This window comes from Notamacropus eugenii, chromosome 1, assembly GCF_028372415.1.
Source record: "Notamacropus eugenii isolate mMacEug1 chromosome 1, mMacEug1.pri_v2, whole genome shotgun sequence".
Taxonomy (NCBI): Eukaryota; Metazoa; Chordata; class Mammalia; order Diprotodontia; family Macropodidae; genus Notamacropus; species Notamacropus eugenii.
Window position 1 is genome coordinate 107,592,016 of NC_092872.1, and position 22,198 is coordinate 107,614,213.

A 22,198-nucleotide genomic window follows, 5' to 3' on the forward strand; every position below is an offset into this window, starting at 1 on the left:
AGAACATAAGAATGTATGACCAAACAAGAAATAGGGAATGTTATGAAATGTAAAATAGATAATTTTGCTTACATTAAATTAAAAGGTTTTGCAAAAACAAACCAGTGAAACCAAGATTAAAAGAGAATCAGAAATCTGGGAAACAATTAAAAAAATTATTTTTAGTTTTCAACATTCAGTTTCACAAGCTTTGGAGTTTTACATTTTCTTCCCCTCCTTCCCCATCCTCTCCCCAAGATGGTGTGCGATCTGATTAATATAGGCTCTGTATATACACATTGATATCAAACATTTTTACATTAGTCATGTTGTAAAAAATTATAGGCAATGGAATCAATCACATGAAGGAAGAAACAAAACAAAAAAAAAGCAGCAAATACTATATTTTGATCTACATTTCTTTCTCTGGATGCGGACAGCATTTTCCATTATGAGCCTTTTGGAGTTGTCTCAGAACCTTGCATTGCTGAGAAAAGCCAAGTCTATCAAAATTAGTCATCACACAATGTGGCTGTAACTATGTACAATATTCTCTTGGTTTTGCTCCCCTGACTCAGCATCAGTTCATATAAGTATTTCCAAGTTTCTCTGAAGTCAACCTGCCTATCATTTCTTATAGCATTCTTATAGCATATTTCTTATAGTAACGTCTTCCATTACATTCATATACCATAACTTGTCCAGTCATTCCCCAACCGATGGGTATCACTTCAATTTTCAATTCGTGGTCACCACAAAGAGTTGCTACAAATATTATTGCACATGTGGGTCCTTTTCCCAGTTTTATGATCTTTTTGGGATATAGCTCTAGAAGTGGTATTGCTGGGTCAAAGGATATGCACATTTTTATAGCCCTTAGGGCATAGTTCCAAATTGCTGTGGATAGGGATCAGTTCACAACTCCACCAACAATGCATTAGTGTTCCAAATTTCCCACATTGTCTCCAGGATTTATAATTTTCCTGTTTTGTCATGCTAGCGCATCTGCCAGAGTTGTTTTGTTTTGTATTTCTTGAAGCAATAGTGATTTAGAGCATTTTTTTCATATGATGTCTTTAATTTCTTCCTCTGAAAACTGGCTGTCCACATCCTTTGACCATTTATCAATTTGGGAATGACTTGTGTTCTTATAAATTTTACTCAGTCCTCTATATATTTTAGAAATGAGACCTTTATCTGAAGCACTGGTTGTAAAAATTCTTCTGGGAATCAATTTTTACAACCAGTGTCTCTGACAAAGTTCTCATTTCTCATATACATAGAGAGAACTGAATTTTCTTTCTCTTCCATTTTCCTCTTTGAAGAACCAAAAAAAGAAAAGAATATAGAAAGAAAGAAAAGAAACATGAAGGAAACTCATAACAAATATTCACAGTACAGTAAAATAAATTCTCACAGTAGTCACGATCAAAGATGTATGTTTTCATCATTTTGAACTTATTACCTCTCTGATGGGAGATAAGTAGCATGCTTCCTCTTCAGACCTTTGGAATTGTGGTTACATTAAGCAAAGTTTAATGCCTTTCAAAGTTGTTTTTCTTTATGAATTTTTGTTATATAAGTTGTTATTCTAGTTTTGCTCACTTCACAGTGCATCGCTTCACAGTTTCACTCAAAGGGACAAATGTCAGGTTAGTGGTTTTTTGAGAAAAGTTACAAATTGCTTTTTAGAATGGCTAGGTCAATTTGTAGTTTCACTAACAGTTTGTTAGCTTTTCTAATTCTTCTCCTAATTTTTAACATTTGTAATTTTCTTCTTTTGTCATCTTTGTAAATTTGATGGGTCATATATGGGCTTTAAGAGCTGTTTTAATTTGAATTTTTCTGATTATTAATGATATGGAACAGCTTTTCATGTGGTGGCTGATAGCTTGGATGTCCTCTGAAAGAGACTTGTTCATATCTTTTGAATATATATCTAATGGGAAATGGTTTTTCATCTTATAAGTATTATCAGTTCTTTATATATATTGATTATGACACATTTATCAGAGAAACTTGCTGCAAAGGATATTCCCCTCACCCTAGTTTCTGTACTTTTTTCTCTGTACTTTCTGTACTTTAACTGTTTTGGTTGTGGAAAATTTTCAGTTTTATATAATCAAAGTTGTCCACTTTCGTCTCCTGAGGAACCTGTATGCAGGTCAAGAAGCAACAGTGAGAACTGAACCAGGAACAACTGATTGATTTAAGATTGAGAAAGGAATATGACAAGCCTATGTATTGTCACTTTACTTAACTTACAGGCAAAGTACATTATGCAAAAGGCCAGTCTGGATAAATGAAAAGTTCAAATGAAGGTTGCTGGGGAAAATATCAGCAACCTCAGATACGCAGATGATACCACTCTGACAGCAAAAAGTGAAGAATTTAGAAGGCTCTTGATCAGTGTGAAAGAGGAGAGTATAAAAGCTGGTTTTAAAGTTAACGTTAAAACACATACACACACACACACACGACTGGGGCAACTAGCCCCATGACTTCCTGTCAAATAGAACGAGGAAAAATGGAAGCAATGCCAGAATTTATACTTTTGGACTGAACGATCACTGCAGATGGCAACGGAGCCATGAAAATAAAAGATACTTGCTTCTTGGAAGGAAAGCTATGTACTGTGCTGGACAGCAGAGTAAAAAGCACAGACATCACCTTGCCAACAAAGGTCTGTATAGTTAAACCTACTCTTTTCCAGTCGTGATATATGGGTATAAGTGGAACACTTTTAAATTGGTGGTGCTGGAGAAAAATTTTGAGAGTCCCTTGAACAGCAAGGAGATCAATTCAGTCAATATTTAAAGAAGTTAGTGAACTATTCATTGGCAAGATAATCCAGAAGCTGAAAGAAACATATACTTTAATGAGAACACTTTTTGAAAAAGCCCCTGATGTTGGGAAAGATTGAAGGCAAAAGGAGAAGGGGATAACAGAGGATAAGATGGATAGATAGTCATGGGGACAACCGAGTGCCCTCCTCCCCCTCTTTTCAGTCCTCTTACAACTTATACCTCTCCCCCTTCTCAATACTATCCCCCAACATTCTCTGTGATCCAGAAATACTAGCCTCCTTGTTATTACCCAAAGAAGACACTCAATCTCTTGGCTCTGGGAATTTTTTTTTGACTGTTCCCTATGTCTCCAGGTCCTGACTTCTTTGGGTTCTTTAAGTCTCAGTTAAAATTCCACTCTTTAGAAAGACAGGAAGTCTTTCTAAATTCTTCTTGATTCTAGTTCCTTCTTTCTATTGATTACTTTCTGTTAATCTGTATGTAGCTTTTTTGTAAATATTTGTTTGCACGTCATCTAAGGATTGTTAGGAAATGAGATGCTTGTAGATCATCTAACATCCAACAAAGTCATTGACTTAGTAGCATGGAAAGGATTCAGGAAGGATATGATGTTGATTTAGCTGAATGCGACTTTCCTATCTCACTGCCATGGTGGTTTTCTGTTCCAGCAAAACTAGAGTATTAGCTATTCCCCAAACTCAGTGATCTATCTCATTTTCTGTGACCACACAAGTATTGTTCCCTATGCCTGGAATGCCCAGTTTCCTAACTTCTGCCTCTTGGAATCCATAGCTTCCTTCAAGGATCTGTTCAGACAGGTAGGCACTAAATACAGCCAAGACTGGGCCTTCCTTCCTCTAGTATCTGAGAGTGTTATCAAGGTAGAATTATAATTCTTTCTGTCTCTCTCAAATATTAGGGTTAATAGGTTCAGGAAAAAAAGACATCTCTGATCATTCTTAAGGGTGAGGGTAATTATTGGCTTATTCCCCTCTGTCAAGATACTACTATGAGAAGCCCTATTTTCCAGAGCTAAGGTCCAGCAAATAAACTGTGCCCTGAGCTTGGCATAACAACAGTCCTTTGCACTTACCTCTGGTATTAATATTAAGTTATTAATAATTATTGCATTGCTTTGACCAGTGCCAGGTGTTCCCTGAGCTTGGACAAATATCTACAGTACCCATGTTCCAGTCATGAAGCTCTGTTATTAATCAAACTTGTCTCATTGTTGCCACTGTGTAGCCACTAGTGTTACATATTGAGATTTGCCCACACTAAAGCGACTTTCTCCATTGGTGGGGAGGAGGTTTGGGGAGAAGGTTGGCACATGTGTCTAGTTTCTCTCCTTGCTTGCCAGCCATTTCCCTCACTATAGAAAGTAAACTTGTGCTTTAGCCTGCACAGATGTTCTTGCCTGCTCTGTCTGTTTGACTGTGGCCTCCTCAGCAAAATGATTTGGTGTAGATAACATCTCCAAACTTAGCTCCTTCACAGCAAATATTGGTTACACAAAAAACCATTGAAAATTGCTAATATTAGAAAAACAGCAAACAGAAATTAGAGAAGCTTTGCAGATACATAAATAATACACAAAAGTGAATAAGCTCTGCATTTAGGGATAAATATGCTCTGAGCTCAAACTGGAGAGAAAGAATAGTCTCAAGCAGAGGAGATCCATTGTCAGTAGTCAAGTGACTCCAGGGAGAAGTGGAGAAGCCAGTTTCCTATTTATGTGTGCTGAAGAGAGTTTCTATAAACATTTTTGAATATATAGGTTCTTTTCCTTTTTCCCTAAGTAGTCTTTGAAAATAGATTTGCAAGTGATATTGTTGGGTCAAAGGGTATAGGTAGTTTAATAACTCTTGGACACAATTCCAGATTGCTTCCCAAAATGGTTGGATCAGTTCACAATTTCACTAACAATAAATTAGTGTCCTAATTGTTCCACATCCACTCCAATATTTGTTACTTTCCTCTTTTATCATTTTAGCCAGTCTGGTAGGTTTAAAATGATATCTCAAGATTATTTTAATCTGCATTTCTCTAATCAATAGTGATTTAGAGCATTTGTTATATGACTGTAAATTGTTTTGATTTTTTTATCACTTTGGAAATGACTTGACTTCTTGTAGATTTAACCAATTATGCAGTTATTAAACTACCTACACCCTTTGACCCAGCAATACCACTGCTTGATCTGTTTCCAAAAATGATTGGGGAAAAAGAAAAAGAACCTATATCCTCTAGTGCGGCTCTTCTTAAACTGTAGATCATTACCCTGTATGAGGTTGCAAAAAAAAAATTGGCAACAATGAAAAATTTCTGAACACCATTGACCATAACTTTTATTAATTCAAACTCAAACATGTAATGAATCCAAGGTGTTTCTGGTAACACTTGTGCATGTTTCATTGTGCAACTTCAGTGCAGTCTGAACACACAGCATGCACCACACTTTGTACTGCACATGTCCTCATGCCATGCAATGCCAAAGAACGCTGCCAGAAACACCTCAGCTCAGATTCAAGACTATTGTATATTATGAAATGCAGTATTTTTACTACACACACAAAATTGTTAAAAGAATTTTGGCTTGGGATTAGAACAGAATTTCCAACAATTTCTGAAATGGCCCTAAACATATTTTTGCAACTTTCTAGTATGTACTTTTGTGAAATAACATTCTCAGCACTGACGATTATGAAAATCAAGATATTGATGAACTCTGAAAAACATGGAAGATGCTCTATATTCTGCAGTCTGCCAAGTTTTAATTCTTTATGTAAAAATAAACAGGAACATCCATCTCATTAGTATGCAAATTTGCTTTCATCTTTAATGGTAAAATTATATGTAGACCAAAGAATTGTTTTAAAATAAAATTCTTTATGATTTATTCTCAGTAAGTGTTTGATTTGTATATCTGTTTTACATATCTATGTATCTGGCATCTGTAAAAATTTCTCAGATGAAAAGGGTTCATAAGTGGAAAAAGTTTAGAAAGCCCTGTTCTAAAATGTTAATAGCAGTTCTCTTTGTGGTGGCAGAGAATTGGAAATTGCAGGGATGCCTATCACATGGGGAATGGTTGAGCATGTGGTATATGATTGTGATGTAATACTATTGTGCTCTAAGGAATGATGAGCTCAATGGTTTTAGGAAAGCTTGGAGAGACTTACAAGAAATAATGAAGAGGGAAATGAGGAGAGCTAAGAGAACACTATACAGAAACAGCAATATTGCTTTAAGAACGACTTTGAGCAAATAAGGTATTTTGTCCATTATAAATACCCAAATTAACTATAAAGGACATATGAACAGAGGCTCTATCTGTAGCCAGAGAAAGAAGGATAAATGGAAGTATGCATAGATAATCTTACATATATATGTCTATGTATATATGTGTATACACATCTATGTATATAAATGTGTGTATACACACAGATATGTGTATATATATATGTGTATATACACACATTTATGTCTAATGTTAGCCACATCTAGGGGGGAAGGAAGAAAAAAAGAAATTTACATGGCAATTTTGTTGTACATTTGAAAGAAATAGCCAGTCATGCATAGTAGACTTGTAGTTTCATGCATCTTTTGCATGGAAATGCCTGTTTTATTCCGTAAATTAAAAAGAAGCTAAATGAAGCTAAAAAAGAGAAAGGAAAATCAAATTATTTGAATCAAAAATGTAAAAGGAGATCAACAATTGAAGAGGAAAGAAAACAAATTATCAGAAACTACTTTTCTCAGTTATATACTAACAAAATAAATACTGCAGAGCAAAGAGAGGAACATTTGAAAAAAATTCCAAATCACCCAAAGACTATTTAAATAACTGAATTATTAGTTATTAATTCCAATATAACACAATCTATTAGAAATTATGAGAAATGAAGATACCCTTTAATCTCTTTCTATGATTCAAATATGGTCTTGAAATCTAAACCAGGGAGAGACAAAACAGAGGAAGGAAACTACAGAATACTTAATGAACATTAACACAAACATATTAAACAAATTAACAAGTAGGTATCAACAACATATTCGACTATATATTATGAGCAGATTGAGTTTATACTGGGAATGTAAGGTTCAACATAAAGAAGTCTATAAATATATAACAAATAATTTTTTTAAAAAATTGATAGTAACAATATATGCCAAAAAGACTTTTAATAAAATCCAGTACCAATTTCTTTAAAAAGTCAAGCAAGATTAGCAATAAATGGGCATTTCCTTAATATAGTAAATAATTTTTACCTACATCCAAGAGCTAACATTCTATGTAAAAGAAAAAAAAGTCAGAAGCCTTTCCAAGAGTATCAGGGGACAGTTCTAGAAATGCTAACTGTAGCAAACAATCAAGAAAATAAACATAGGCAAAGAGGAAATAAAACTACTGCTTTTTGCAGGTGATAGAATGATTAATTTAGAAAACACTAGTCAACCAAATTACTTGAAAAAGTGAATAAATTCATTAAAGTTTCAGGATGTAAGGTAATTCTACAAATCATCAGCATTATTGTAATTTTGCCAGGTAAGCTACTAAAAAGAGCTAGAAAGAGAAATATCATCCCGAAATCCTATTTGGAGTCAGCAGACCCCAGTTAAGAACCCCTGTCTTAAAATTTAGAAATGTAAAGGACTTTTGAGGTTTTCTCTTATAACCCCTTCATTTTACAGATGAAGAAAAAGAACCACAGAGAGGTTGCTTGTTTTATCCAGCCCTACATAGCTATCACTAGGATCCAGGGGTGGGGAACCTGCAGCAACTTGTTTGGATTCAAAGGGCCACACTTGGGGACCTAGAGGGCCAAATGTGGCCTCGAGGCCTCAGGTTCCCCACCGCTGCACAGAGACTCCCAGATCTCAGGATCCTGTGGAGTTCTGTTCCAGACACTAGAAAGCTACTTTGAAGTCCAGATTCATTCTTGTAGGTTCACCATTGTGTTATTTTGTCCTCTACAGCTTAAAAAGAATTTATCCCCAAGAACATGCACTGTTTTCAAAGGCACTTAACATTAACCACCCTTTCCCTATCTGACCCATTGACTTATTTTCACGGCACTTGTCTTTAGTAAAAGTGCTTGTACACACTGAATCAAATCATTGCCTAGTGTGGGGTATCCCCTCCCACCCCGGACCCGGAGTTCCAAGGCCAACTGCACTTCCAAAATGAGGGAAATCCTGCTTCTAAGAAGGGGCGATCTTTCTCCTAGCCCCATTCTATCTCCCACATTCCCTCCTAGGTTTCCTCTACGTGCAAAACGGTTGCCCAGACTGAATGCACTTCGGACTGTCTCAAACAGGTACCACCCCTCTGCCACTTTTCACACCAGTAACCGGTTCTTTCACAGCTGCTTACAAGCTCTGGCTGGCAGAATTGTGCCCAGAGGGCTCTTCTTGGTGCTACAGACAGACCCGCGATATCTTCTGCACTTGGGTGATCGAACATGTAAGACCCCCAACCTGGAAGAAAGACCTCTCTCCCCCTGAGAACTGGGCAAATAGAAGGAAAGACCGCTAGGGGGAAGAGAAAAGAGTATAGAAGGAGTGGGAGACAAAAGTAGCTCAGAATTAAAAAAAAGGAAGTTTATTGCTTCTCTCAAGATGCATTAAGGAAGTCAGTGAAAATGAGGAAGCGAGGAGGATTGGTGTCCTGCAAACCCGGAGCACACAGTGACGGAGAGCCTGGGGGTTCAGGGTGCTGCAGACAGCTGTGGCGGTAGCGGGGCTGGTTCTTCAGTCTCAGCGCACCGGGCCAGAGAGGCTGCCACTGCTCGGAGACCGAACTTGGAGGACAAAGGCAGGACCTCGGTGAACCCAATTCTCTGGACTTCCCCTCTCCCCATGGCCACTCTCGAGAGCATCTAGTCAGTGGATGGGCAGAAATCAGCCGGGAAGCCTTGCCCCGACTCCTTTCCCCTCCGTCGGCCTCGCTCTCCTCCCATTGTTTCTCTACCTACAGTCAGGTAAGACTGAACCTTCGGCCCCTCTCCTCCGTCCCCACCCTTCCTCCCCGAGTTTGCTTCCGTGGCTGGTGTGGTGGCTGGCGGTGCCGGGAGTTGCTGTGGATATTGGGTTTTCTTTTCATTCCTTTTTTCTCCTGGGAACTGTCAGAGGAGGTTCTGCTCTTAACTGTCAAGGTTGAGTATATCGTTGCTCTGAAGGCGGTATTTGGGGATGCATAAAATAGATACATAAAGGGGTTATTATCATTTTGAAGACACTGGATTGTGCAAAGGGGAAAGAAGTGCTTGAAAGGGAAGTGGAGATGTAATCTTTCCTCCACTACCCCACTCCCCTCTCTTCTCTGGCATTTTGGCTTGTGTAGCCTCACGTTTTTATTGCTCGAAAAAATAGTTTAAACTACTTTATACATAGATTCTTCTGCATTTCCTATAAAACTCACCAAGGCTCAGTTTACAGGAAAAGTCTAAAAACTTAATACGCACAATTAATTAGGCAACCAGCATTAATCCAGGATCTGGGCCATATGCCGTGGATACAAAAACTTTTAAAATTTGTTTTTGTTTTGCGCAACCCCTGCTCACACCCAGATATTAATGCGTGGGAATTGGATAGTTCCATTGTGGAAGGTAGGGAGGAAATTGAATGAAGGCAATTTTGGAAAAGAGACAAAGTTGCATAGTGGGTAGAGTGCTGTATTTATTGTCAGGAAGATCTTAGACTTCAAATGTTGCCTGAGATATCTTACTATCTGCGAGACAACTTCGGTAGCACGCGAAATGTCTCTCAACCTAGCCTGTGAAATGGGGATAATAGCACCGCTGAGTTGTGGAAATTAAATTAGATAGAACACATAACTCAGCTAACCTTAAAGAACTATATAAATACTAGTTATGGAAGTTGAAAACAAATTGTACTGTCAATTTGCCCAAATGAGACTGAAAATTAGGTAAATGTACTATAGTGGTAATTAGTACCTTTCTTCTTAATTTCTTAATTTGGTACCACCACCCTTTTTATTAAAGTGAAGAGAGTAGTGGCAAATAAAGCAAGTTGACTGCTACATAGCATAATTGAACATAATTATCATATTTATGTGTTTTATTGCAATTTTATATATTTATTGAAATTTTAGCTCAATGTCTCTTTATTAAGTTCACACAGAAACACAAAACCTAAATGACATTGTAAAAATAATTCATTTCTTCCAGTTGACAAAAGATACGTACAGGAAGGACTTAGAATTTAGTTGTTAGATTAGAAATGTTAATGTTTATTAATTATTGAAAGCATAGCCTTCCAAAGGTTGTTTTAACTTAAAGTAAAATAGGGAGGATAAGAGCGTTCCTTCCTCCTCCAGTGTTGTAATATTTGATTAAAGGAGTAGAGTGACTTGTTGAGATATCCAAAATACTGATGTTCAAAATTAGCACAATTTGAAAATTAGCTCAATTCTTAAAGTTTGAATTTTCAAAATGGATTTGATCCCTGCTTGAGAATCCCACACCTTAAAAAAAATACAAAAAGTCTAACAAATAGGCCTCAAGCACATAAAAATTGAACAAATATTAAAACAGTAAAATAAAATCCAGGATTAGCACACATATTCATTTATTATATTATGAAAATAAATAATGGTATATACATACCTATAATTGTATTTTTATAATAATTAAATCTACAGTATTTTACTTTTAAAAATTGGAATTAAAAAAACATCTTTTTTTTTTTTTTTTTAGTATAAAGTGCTTTTGGAAAATTGAAACAAGTGAAAATTTTGTCAGCTAAAGCTGTTTAGTTGAAGCCTATCTAATTTTATTTGTAATTCCAATCTAACATTTTAAAAAAATTCTAATGGAGTAGAAATGGATAATTCTACTGAATGGTGTTATCCCATCATTTTTAATAAAATAATGTAAAGTCAGTGTATAACAAATATTTGTATTCTTAGCATTCTTAGAGTGTGGCTGGTATTTTCTTAATTTCCCCAACAATTTTTATTGGAATTTGTTGGTATTATATAGAAATAATGATGATTTTTGTAGATTTTATTTCCAGCTACCCTGTTGAAATTATTAATAGTGTCAGTTTATTTACTGATTCTTGGGTTTTTAAAGCATACTGTCATGCCATCCATGAATAAGGATAATTTTGGCTCTTTTTTGATGATGTTTGTATTTTTCATTTTGTTCTCTTCTCTTTATTCCTATTAAAAAAATTATAAAGAATTACAAATATAAGGTTGAGGGATATCCTTACATTATTGCTATTCACAGTGGAAAATATATCTAGCTATTATTTCTTCAGGGTACTTCATTTAAAATATATTCCTTTGACCCTATTAAAGAAGGGCCTGTCTTGTTTTAAAGGTTTTTGTTCAAAAGTAGAATTTTTTTGTTTTATGTATCTTTTGGAATTATCATTTGTTTTTATTGTATTTATTTATACAATTATTAAGCTCTTTAAAAAAATTCTCATTTCTGCTGTGAATACAACTTTGTCAAGCGAAATTATTTTCTGGAAGTATTTCCACAGTTTTGTTATGATAAATCTATTTATAAATTTTGCCCTACTACGCTAATGACATTGTTTTATAGTTCTTTCTCAGCTTTGTTTCTTGTTATAAAGATATTTGTGTTTTTTGTCTTTAGTCTTGACAATAAAATTTGAGAATAAAATAAAAGTTCATTTCTGAAAATCAGCACTAAATCTATAAATTAATTAGATGTCTTATCACTGGATTAAATTGACAAGGGTCAAGCATGAGCAAACAATCCGCGTTTCTCAAAATATCTATTTCCTTTTATTTCTGTAAATAGCATTTTATAGTTATATTCAAATAAATCTTATGTGTGTAGGTAGATAAATGAAGACTTTAAAAATAATTTCTGAAAGCACAAGTGCTTGATAGCTTAGCTATTATTGGCTCTTAGAATGTTAGATTTTACTTGTTAAATCCCTCTGCCCTAGGATCTTTTTTCCCCTCTTTGGCAATTTATTTATGAGTTGGTCAATTTACTTTTCTAACACTGGTCTGTTTAAGAGTTCAATTTCTTTTATTATTAGCATAAAAGTTATCTATTTTTGTAGATTCTCATATCTTTAAAGTTGTCTTTTCCTTTTGGCATATAACTGAGTTGATCATTCTTATTATTTTCTGTCTTGTGAATTCATCTTTTAGTTTAAGAAATTGGTAATTTGAGCTTTTTCTCTCTTTTTTTCTTAACTGGGTTGGGTCATAGTTTGTCAACATTTTTATCCATATTTTAACAAGTTCTTAATTTTGTTTATTCATTTCTCAAGTCATTTAATTTTTAGTTTATTTCTACTAGTTTTCAGGTTTTAAAAAATATTTTGGGGTTGATAATTTGTTTTTAGAATCTAATTGTATTCTCAACTGATTGATCCATTCTTTTCCAATTTTTCAAAACAAATTTTTAAGGAACATTGCTTTACTTTTGGCCTGTTGTTTCATTATCATTAGCCAATGTAATTATTCTTTCTATTATTTGTTCTTTGACTTAATCATTATTTAAAATGTTATTTCTTTGGCTCTCTGTAAGTCAGTTTCTTTTGTTTATATTTGCTTGATTTATTGCTAATTTCATCTCATTATAGTCTATGCGAGATAAACTTTTTTTAGCTCTTTCCTTTTTATGGTTATCTATGATTTCTTTATACCTAAGTGCATGATCAATCTATCTATAGATATCAAAGAGTTCCTGGGAAATATGTATATTATTTAATATTCCAAGTCAATCATAACAAATAATTACTACCTGCCTACTATGTATATAAAAGCACTGTGCTAGGCAGCCTTTGGGATTTAAGTAAAAAGAAAGAGACAATCTCTATGTGAAATGAGCTTATATTTTAATGGAGTGGACAGCAAATGCATATAAAAATATGTATCACATAAATATAAAGTTAAAAATATGCAAAGTAGTTAAATTCCCAGTTGTTTGGTGGGGAGGGCACTAGAATTTTGGGGGATTAAGAAAGCCTACATGAAGAAGACCATACTAGATCTGTATCTTAAAGAAACCAAGGAACTCTGTGTGACAGAGGTAAAAAGGGAGTCTGTTGCAAGCACATAGGGCAAGCAAGCATTGAGAATGGAGGTAAAACATCTCGCATGAGGAAGACAGAGAAGGCCAATTTGGGTAGATGACATTGGGTATGGGATATAGGGAGGGAGACAGAGAGTAATATCTACTGAGTCTGGAGATAGAAATAGATTGGGGATAGGGTGTGAAGGGTGGGAAAGCCCTAAGTAGGAGAGTTTATATTTTGTCCTCAATGTAAAAGGAAGTCACTGTAGTTGATTGAATAGTGATCTACATTTGAAATATACATTTAAGGAAAAATCCTTTTGGTATAGTGTGTGGGATTGGCAGTAAGGATAGTACGGAGAGTCTTGAGGCTTGAAAGAATTTGTTTCAATCACTTAGATGAGAAGTGATTTATGTCCAAACTAATGTATTAGCTATGTGATTGGAGAAAAAGGATTTGCCATCTGATTGGCAAAGACACTGTGAGGGTAGAAATGACAATATTTGGCCAATGATTAAATATTAAGGTGAAGGAGAGAGGAGTCTAGGACAGGGGTGGGGAACCTGTGGCCTCAAGGTCACAGGTGGCACACTAGGTCCTCAAGGGCAGCCCTTTTACTCAATCCAGGCCACACCCAAAGACCTAGAAGGACACATGTTGCATTGAATCCACAGGATCCTCACATGTGGTAATAATGCTGAGCTTATGAATCAAAGGTCAATCAAATCTAGTTTATCCAACAGTTTGTTTAGCTGTACACAGCAAACTTGTTGTTTATCTTTCTGTTGAATTTATTCAACCCTAAGAGAAGCATATTAAAGTTGCCTGCTTTTACTGAGTTAATATCAATACCTTCAAAAATATTTATTTTTATTTTCAGTTTCAAATACTCTTCCTCCACCCTAACTACTGAGGTGGCAAGAAATACAAATTACAGTGTATTTTCGAAAATTTTCTTATAGGTTCAATGCCATTTGGTTTAATTATCTTTATCTAGTACCTTTAAGGCAGCTAGATGGTATGGTAGAATATTAGACTAGGCGTCAGGAATATCGGAGTTCAAATTTTGCCTTACCTAGCTCACTGAGGCTTTTAGCCTCCGATTCCACATTTGTAAAAAGTGAAGTTAATAATAACAATTATCTAATAGAGTGTTGTGGGGATAAAGTTCTTTGGCAAGAGTCAACCATGGGCAAGCAATCTGCGTTTCTCAAAATATTTATTTCCTTTTATTTCTGTATGCCTGGGAAGAGCTAAGTCTATTAGAGTTGCTCATCACATAATGTTGAGCATTAGTTCATGTTAAGTCTTTCTAGGTTTTTCTGAAATCTACCTGCTCATTATTTCTTATGCTACAAAAGTATTGCATTACTCTCATTTACTATAGCTTGTCTAACCATTCCCCAATTGATGGACATCTCTTCAAATTCCAATTCTTTGCCACCACAAAAAGAGCAGTTACAAATGTTTTTGTACATGTAGATCATGTCCCCTTTTTTTATGATCTCTTTGGGCTATAGACCTAGTAGTGGTATTGCTGGATCAAAAGGTAGGCACAGTTTTATAGTCCTTTGGCATAGTTCCAAATTGCTCTCCAGAATGGTTGGATCAGTTCACAACTCCACCAACAATGTTCCAATTTTCCCACATCTTTTCCAATATTTTTCATTCTCCTTTTCTATCATATTAGTCAATCTGATACATGTGAATACATCAGAACTGTTTTAATTTGCATTTATCTAATCAATAGTGACTGAGAGAATATTTTCATATACTATAGGTAGCTTTGATTTCTTCATTTAAAGCTGCCTTTTCAGAACCTTTGATGATTTTTCAGTTGGAGAATGGCACATTCTTATAAATTTAATTCAGTTCTCTATGTATCTGAGAAATGAGGACTTTATTTTTCTTTTTTTTGTATTTTCATTTTTTGTTTATTTATTTTCAGTGTTCTACAATCACTTCCATATAATTAAGATTTTTTCCCCCTCCCTTTCCCCTCCCTTTTTCCTCCCTCCCTGAGAGGGCATACAATTTTATATAGGTTCTACACATACATTACTATTAAACACATTTTGACCATAGTCATGTTGCATAGAAGAATTATAATGAATGGGAGAAAACAAACCAAAACGTAATACAAAAGAAAATGATCTGCTGCATTATGCAATTGAATTTCATAGTTCTTTCTCTGGATGTAGAAGGCATTTTGCCTTAAAAGACCATTGGGAATTTTTTAAGTCCTTGTATTGCAATGAAGTTCTAAGTCTACCAGAAAAAATCCTTGCATACTGTGGTTGTTGCTGTGTACAAAGTTCTCCTGGTTCTGCTCCTTTCTCTCAGCATCAGATCATATAAGTCTTTCCAGGCCTCTCTGAAGTCTTCCTGTTCATCATTTCTTATAGCACAATAGTATTCCATTACATTCATATACCACAATTTATTCTGCCATTCCCCAATTGATGAGCATTCCTTTGATTTCCTGTTTTTGGCCACCACAAAGAGCTGCTATAAATATTTTTGTACATGTGGGACCCTTTCCCATTTTTATGATCTATTGAGGATACAGTCCTAGAAGCGCTATTGTTGGGTCAAAGGGTATGCATATTTTTGTAGCCCTTTGGGCATAGTTTCAAATTGCTCTCCAGAATGGTTGGATCAGCTCACAGCTCCACCAACAATGAATTAGTGTTCCAACTCTCCCACATCTTCTCCAACATTTATCATCTTCCTGTTTTGTCCTGTTATCCAATCTGATAGGTGTGATGTGGTATGCCAGAGTTGTTTTGATTTGCATCTCTCTTATCAATAGTGATTTAGAGCATTTTTTCATGTGACTATAGATAGTATTAATTTCTTCCTCTGAAAACTGCCTGTTCATATCCTTTGACCATTTATCAATTGAGGAATGACTTGTATTGTACATTTGACTCAGTTCTCTATATATTTTAGAAATGAGGCCTTTATCACAGACACTAGTCGCAAAAATTCTTTCCCAGTTTTCTGCTTCCTCCCTAATCTTGGTTGCATTGGGTTTGGTTGTGCAAATTTTTCAGTTTAATGTAATCAAAATTATCCATTTTGCGCTTCATAATGCTTTCTATCTCTTGTTTAGTCAAAAATTCTTCCCTTGTCCATAAATCTGATAAATATACTATTCCTTGCTCCACCAATTTGTTTATAGTATCAATCTTTATACCTAGATCATGTACCCATTTGGACTTTATTCTTGTGTGTGGTGTCAGGCATTGGTCTATGCTAGCTTCTGCCACACTGTTATCCAGTTTTCTCAACAATTTTTGTCGAACTGTAGGTTATTATCACAGAAGCTGGGGTCCTTGGATTTATCAAACAGTAGATTGCTATATTCATTGACTACTGTGTCTTGAGTACCTAGCCTATTCCTCTGGTCTCCTGTTCTGTTTCTTAGCCAATACCAAGTGGTTTTGATAATGGCTGGTTTATAACACAATTTGATATCTGGTAGAGGTAGGCCATCCTCCCTATAATTTCTTTTCATTAGTTCCCTTGATATTCTGGACCTTTTGTTCTTCCAGATGAATTTTGATATTGTTTTATCCAGCTCTAGAAAATAATTATTTAATAGTTTTATTGGTATGGCACTAAATAAGTGAAATAATTTAGGTAGAATTGTCATTTTTATTATATTGGCTTAGCCTACCCATGAGCAACTGATATTTTTCCACTTACTTAGATCTGACTTTATTTTTGCTAAAAGTATTTTGTAATTGTGTTCATATAGTCCCTGGATATGTTTTGGCAGGTAGACTCCCAAGTATTTTATAGTGTCTACCCTAGCTTCAAATGGCATTTCTCTTTCTTTCTCTTGCTGTTGGGCTTTGTTAGAAATATATAGAAATGCAGAAGATTTGTGTGTGTTTATTTTGTAACCTGCAACTTTGCCAAAGTTGTTTATTATTTCAAGTAGTTTTTACCTGAATCTCTGGGATTCTTTAAGTATATCATCATATCATCTACAAAGAGTGATAACTTAGTTTCTTCTTTGCCTATTCTAATCCTTCAATTTCTTTATCTTCTCTAATTGCTACAGCTAACATTTCTAGTACTCTATTGAATGATAGTAGTGGTAATGGACATCCTTGTTTTGTCCCTGATCTTATTGGAAATGCATCTAGCTAATCTCCATTGCATATAATGTTTGCTAAAGGTTTTAGGTAGATACTGCTTATTATTTTATGGAAAGTTCCATTTATTCCTATGTTTTCCAGTGTTTTTGTATTTTGTCAAAAGCTTTTTCTGCATCTATTGAGATAATGATGTGGTTTCTGTTAGGTTTGTTGTTGATTTGATCAATAATGCTAATAGTTTTCCTAATATTGAACTAGCCCTGCATTTCTGGTATGAACCCTACCTGATCATAATGTATTATTCTCATGATAAGTTGCTGTATTCTTTTTGCTAAAATCTCATTTAAAATGTTTGCATATATGTTCATTAGAGAAATCGGTCTATAATTTTCTTTCTCTGTTTTGCCTCTTCCTGGTTTAGGTATCAAAACCATATTTGTATCAGAAAAAGAATTTGGGATGACTCCTTCTTCCCCAATTTTCCCAAATAGTCTATATAGTATTGGAATTAACTGTTCTTTAAATGTTAGATAGAGTTCACTTGTAAATCCATCTGGCCCTGGAGATTTTTTCCTAAGGAGTTCATTGATGACTTGTTCAATTTCTTTTTCTTAGAAGGTGTTATTTAAATGTTCAACTTCCTCTTCTGTTAATCTGGGCAATTTATATATTTTGAAATAATCATCCATCTCATTTAGATTGTCGAATTAATGGGCATAAAATTGGGCAAAGTAATTTCTAATTATTGTTTAATTTCCTCCTAATTGGAGATGAGTTCACCCCTTTCATTTTTGATATTGGTAATTTGATTTTCTTCTTTCTTTTTCTTAATCAAATTGACCAAAAGTTTATCAATTTTATTGTTTTTTTAAGAAAACAAACTTTTAGTTTTATTTATTAGTTCAATAATTTTCTTAATTTCAATTTTATTAACCTCTCCTTTGGTGAAATGAGGACTTTTCTCAGAAACAATTCACAGCTTTCTACTTCTAATCTTGGTTGCATTGATTTTGTTTCTGCAAAACTTGTTAAATTTAATGCAATCAAAATCATCCATTTTACATTTGTAATGTTCTCTCCTTTTTTGGTCGTGAATTTTCCCCTTTTCCATTTATCTGGCATATATACTATTCCTTGCTCTCCTAATTTACTTATATGTAAATCATGTATCCATTTTGACCTATCTTGGAATACAGCATGAGATGTTGGTTTATACTTTGTTTGTGCCACAATGTTTTCCCAGCAGTTCTTGTCAAATATTGAGTTCTTACTCCAGAAGATGGGGACTTAGGGTTTATCAAATATAAGCTTAGCATGTTCATTTATTGTTGTGTCTTACGTAACTAATCTATTCCACTGATCCATCATTCAGTTTCTTATCTAGTACCAAAGACTTTTGATGATTGCCACTTTGTAATATTGTATGTCTCGTTTGGCTAGGCCACCCTCCTTTGTATTTTTTCATTAATTCCTTTGATATTCTTGACCTTTTGTTGTTCCAGATGAATTTTATTATTATTTTTTCTACCTCTATAAAATAATTTTTTGGTAGTTTGGTATGATGCTGACTAAGTTAATTGATTTGGGTATAATGATCATTTTTATATTTATATACAATATTTTATATTATTATATTGGCTCAGCCTACTTATGAGCAATATTTTCTTGGTTGTTTTGATCTGACTTTATTTGTGTGAAAAGTGTTTTGTATTTGTGTTTGTATAGTTCCTGGGTTTGTCTTGACAGATAGACACCCAGATATTTTGTATTATTAAATTTTTCTTGGAATTTTTCTTGCTGCTGGGCTTTGTTGGTAATATATAGAAATGCATATGATTTATACGGGTTTCTTTTATATCTTGTGACTTTGCTAAAGTTGTTAATTATTTCAAGTATTGTCCAGGATTCTCTAAGTATACCATCATATCATCTGCAAAAAGTAGTAGTTTTGTTTCTGCCTATTCTAATTCCCTCAATTTTGTTTTCTTTTCCTGTTACTAAAGTTAGCATTTGTAATACAATATTGAATAATAGTGGTGTTGACATACATACTTTTTTCACTCCTGACTGCATTGAGAAGGCTTTTACTTTACTCCATTACATATGTTTGCTGACAGTTTTAGATAGATGCCACTTATCATTTTAAGAAAAGCTTCATTTATTCCTATTCTTTTTAGTGTTTATAATAGAAATGTGCTTCTGTATTTTGTCAAAAGCTTTTTCTACCTCTATTGAAATAATCATATGATTTCAGTTGGTTTTGTTATTGATATGGTCAATTATGCTCATTTTCCTAATGTTGAACCAGCCTTACATTCCTGGCATAAATCTCACCTGATCATAGTATATTATCCAGTGATAAATTGTTGTAATCTCTTTTTTTTAATATTTTACTTAAAATTTTTGCATCAATATTCATTAGGGAAATTGGTCTATAATTTTCTTTCTCTCTTTTGGCTCTTCCTGGTTTAGGTATCAGCACAATGTTTGTGTCATTAAAGGAATTCAGCAAAACTCTGCCTATTTTCCCAAATAGTTTTATATAGTATTAGAATTAATTGTTCTTTAAATGTTTAGTAGAATTCACTTGTAAATACATCTAGTTCTAGGGATTTTTTGCGGGGAGTTCATTGATGGCTTGTTCAATTTCTTCTAGAATGTGGTTAGTTAAGTATTTTTATTTCCTCTTCTGTTGATGTGGGCAATTTATATTTTTATAAATATTCATCTGTTTCATTTAGATTGGCAGATTTATTGGCAAACAGTTGAGCAAAATGGCTCCTAATTATTATTTTAATTTCCTCTTCATTGGTGGTGAATTCACGCTTTTCATTATTGATACTGATAATTTGGTTTTCATTCCTTTTTCATAATAAAATTAATCAAAGTTTGTCTATTTTGTTTTTTTCATAAAACCAGTTCTTAGTTTTATTTATTAGTTCAATTAGTTCAAAGTTTCTTTCAATTTTATTGATCTCTTCTTTGATGTTTCAGGATTTGTAGTTTGTTGCTTAATTTGGGATTTTTAATCTATTCTTTTTTTCTAACTTTTTTAGTTACATGTCCAATTCATTGATCTCCTCTTTCTCAATTTTATTCATGTCAGCATTTAGAGATAGAAAGTTTCTCCAAGTACTTCTTTGGCTGCACCCTATGAAATTGGTATCCTGTCTCATTAATGTCATTACCATTGGTGAAATTATTGATTGTTTCTATGCTTTGTTCTTTGACCACTCATTCTTTGGGATTAGATTATTTAGTTTCCCATTATTTTAAAATCCATAAGCTTTTGTTATCTGTAATTTTTATTACATCATGATCTGAAAAGGATGCATTTAATATTTCTCTTTTTCTACATTCTATTGTGAGATTTTTATGCATGGTCAATTTTTTATAGCTGCCCTGTACCACTGGGAAAAAGGTGTATTCCCCTCCATTCCCATTCAGTTTTCTCCAGAGGTCTATTATAGCTGACATTTCTAAAACTCTATTCACTTCCATCACTTTTTTATTGTTTACGTGTTTTTTTGTGGTCAGATTTACCTAGTTCTGAAGAGGAAGGAGTTGAGGTCCAGCACCAGTGCAGTTTTACTGTCTGTTTCTTCCTCTAACTTATGTAACTTTTTTCTTTAAAAATTTAAATGCTATACCATTTGGTGCATACATGTTTAGTATTGTTATATCTTCATCATCTTTGGTACCTATTAGCAACATGTAGTTTCCTTCCTTGTGTCTTTTAATTAGGTCTGTTTTTGCTCTTATTTTGTCTAAGATCATGATTTCTACTCCTCTTTTTTTTTTTTAAATTCAGCTGAAGCATAATTTTTCTTCTCTAGCCTTTTGCCTTTATTCTGTGAGTTTCTCTCTCTGCTTCAAAGGTGTTTCTTGTAAATAGCATATTGTAGGATTCTGGATTTTAATCTCCCATTCACATTCATAGTTATGATTACTAACTTTATTCCCCTCTATCCTGCTTTCCCTGTTTATTCTTTTCTCTCTTTTGCTTTTCACCCAAACCCTTCTCACCAGTATTTTGCTTCTAACAACCACTTCCCTCAATCTGTCCTCTCTTCTATCAGAACCCCATGTTTTCTTTTCTCCTTTCCCTTCTACTTCCCTACAGGGAAAGACAGATTTCTATACCCAACAGTGTATGTTATTCCCTCTTTGAGTCAAATCTGATGAGAATAAGTTTCAAACAATACTCAAACCCCCTCTTTTCTTTCCTTCTACTGTAATAGGTATCTCTTGCCTCTAAATGTGATATAATTTATCCTATTCCGCCTCCACTTTCTTCTTCTAGTGCAATCCTTTTTTCACCCATTGGTTTTTTAACATCATTTCGTCAAAGTCAACTTATATCCACATACTCTGTCCATGTGTATTCCTTTTAACTGCCCTAATAGAGATACAGTTTTTAAGAGTTACAAGTGTCATTTTCCCATATAGGGATGTAAACAGTTTATCCTATTGAATAACAAGTGGGGTTTTTTTTGGTTCCTATTTACCTTTTATTCTTCTTTTGAGTACTGTATTTGAAAAGCAGAATTTCTATTCAGCTCATCGTAGTTTAAAAGTCCCCTATTTGGTTGAATGTCCATTGGTTCTTCTGAAAAATTATGCTCGATTTTTCTTGGTTGTTGATTGTTGATTGTAATCCAAGCTCCTTTGCTTTTTGCAACATCGTATTCCAAGCTCTCTGCTCCTTTAGTGTAGAAGCTTTTAAGTCCTGTGTTATCCTGACTGTGACTCTTTGGTATTTGAGAAAGACACAAAGAAAGGGAAAAAAAAAGAAAGGAAGGAGAGAGAGAGAGAGAGAGAGAGAGAGAGAGAGAGAGAGAGAGAGAGAGAGAGAGAGAGAGAGAGAGAGAGAGAGAGAGAAGGAAAGCTGTGTTGCCCAACTGGCCAGTTCTAGTTTGGTCCCCAGTGAACAGCTCTTTTGTGACTCACAGAGGTTGCTCTTTCTCCTTTGTTCTTGAAGGGGACCATGACATCAGGAAACTTTTTAATCTCTGAAACTTGTTTTCTCTTCCTTTTTCTTAAAAATCAGCCTTAACCCCAATCACTCTGGTTCGATTGATTGGCCAATAATAGGTCGCAAGTCAAGCCCTACTTGGTCATTGTCTGGCCCTTATTTGCTCAGAATGAATGTAAATAGAAGTTGTTTCTGTTTTGGCCAGAAACCCTGAGGGTCTTCCCCTGTCAGATCTATTTTTTTAAAGAGACCATTCTTTGCTTCATTTCTTATTAAGCCTTAATCACTGAATA

General features: G+C 34.4%; 1 protein-coding gene across 4 annotated transcripts in view; it reads left to right on the top strand.

Annotated features, from left to right (window-relative positions):
• SYK (spleen associated tyrosine kinase) overlaps window positions 1-22,198 on the top strand; it is a 249,456-nt gene that overhangs the window by 81,966 nt on the left and 145,292 nt on the right. The window contains exon 1 of one of the 4 annotated variants that reach the window (XM_072611782.1): window positions 8,080-8,770. The exons of 1 other annotated variant lie outside the window; for it this stretch is intronic. The gene's annotated coding sequence lies outside the window, so the exon portion shown is untranslated. Of the gene's footprint in view, window positions 1-8,079; window positions 8,771-8,811; window positions 8,945-22,198 lie in introns of those variants that run through there. 2 more of the 4 variants (XM_072611759.1, XM_072611775.1) reach the window with 2 other exon arrangements.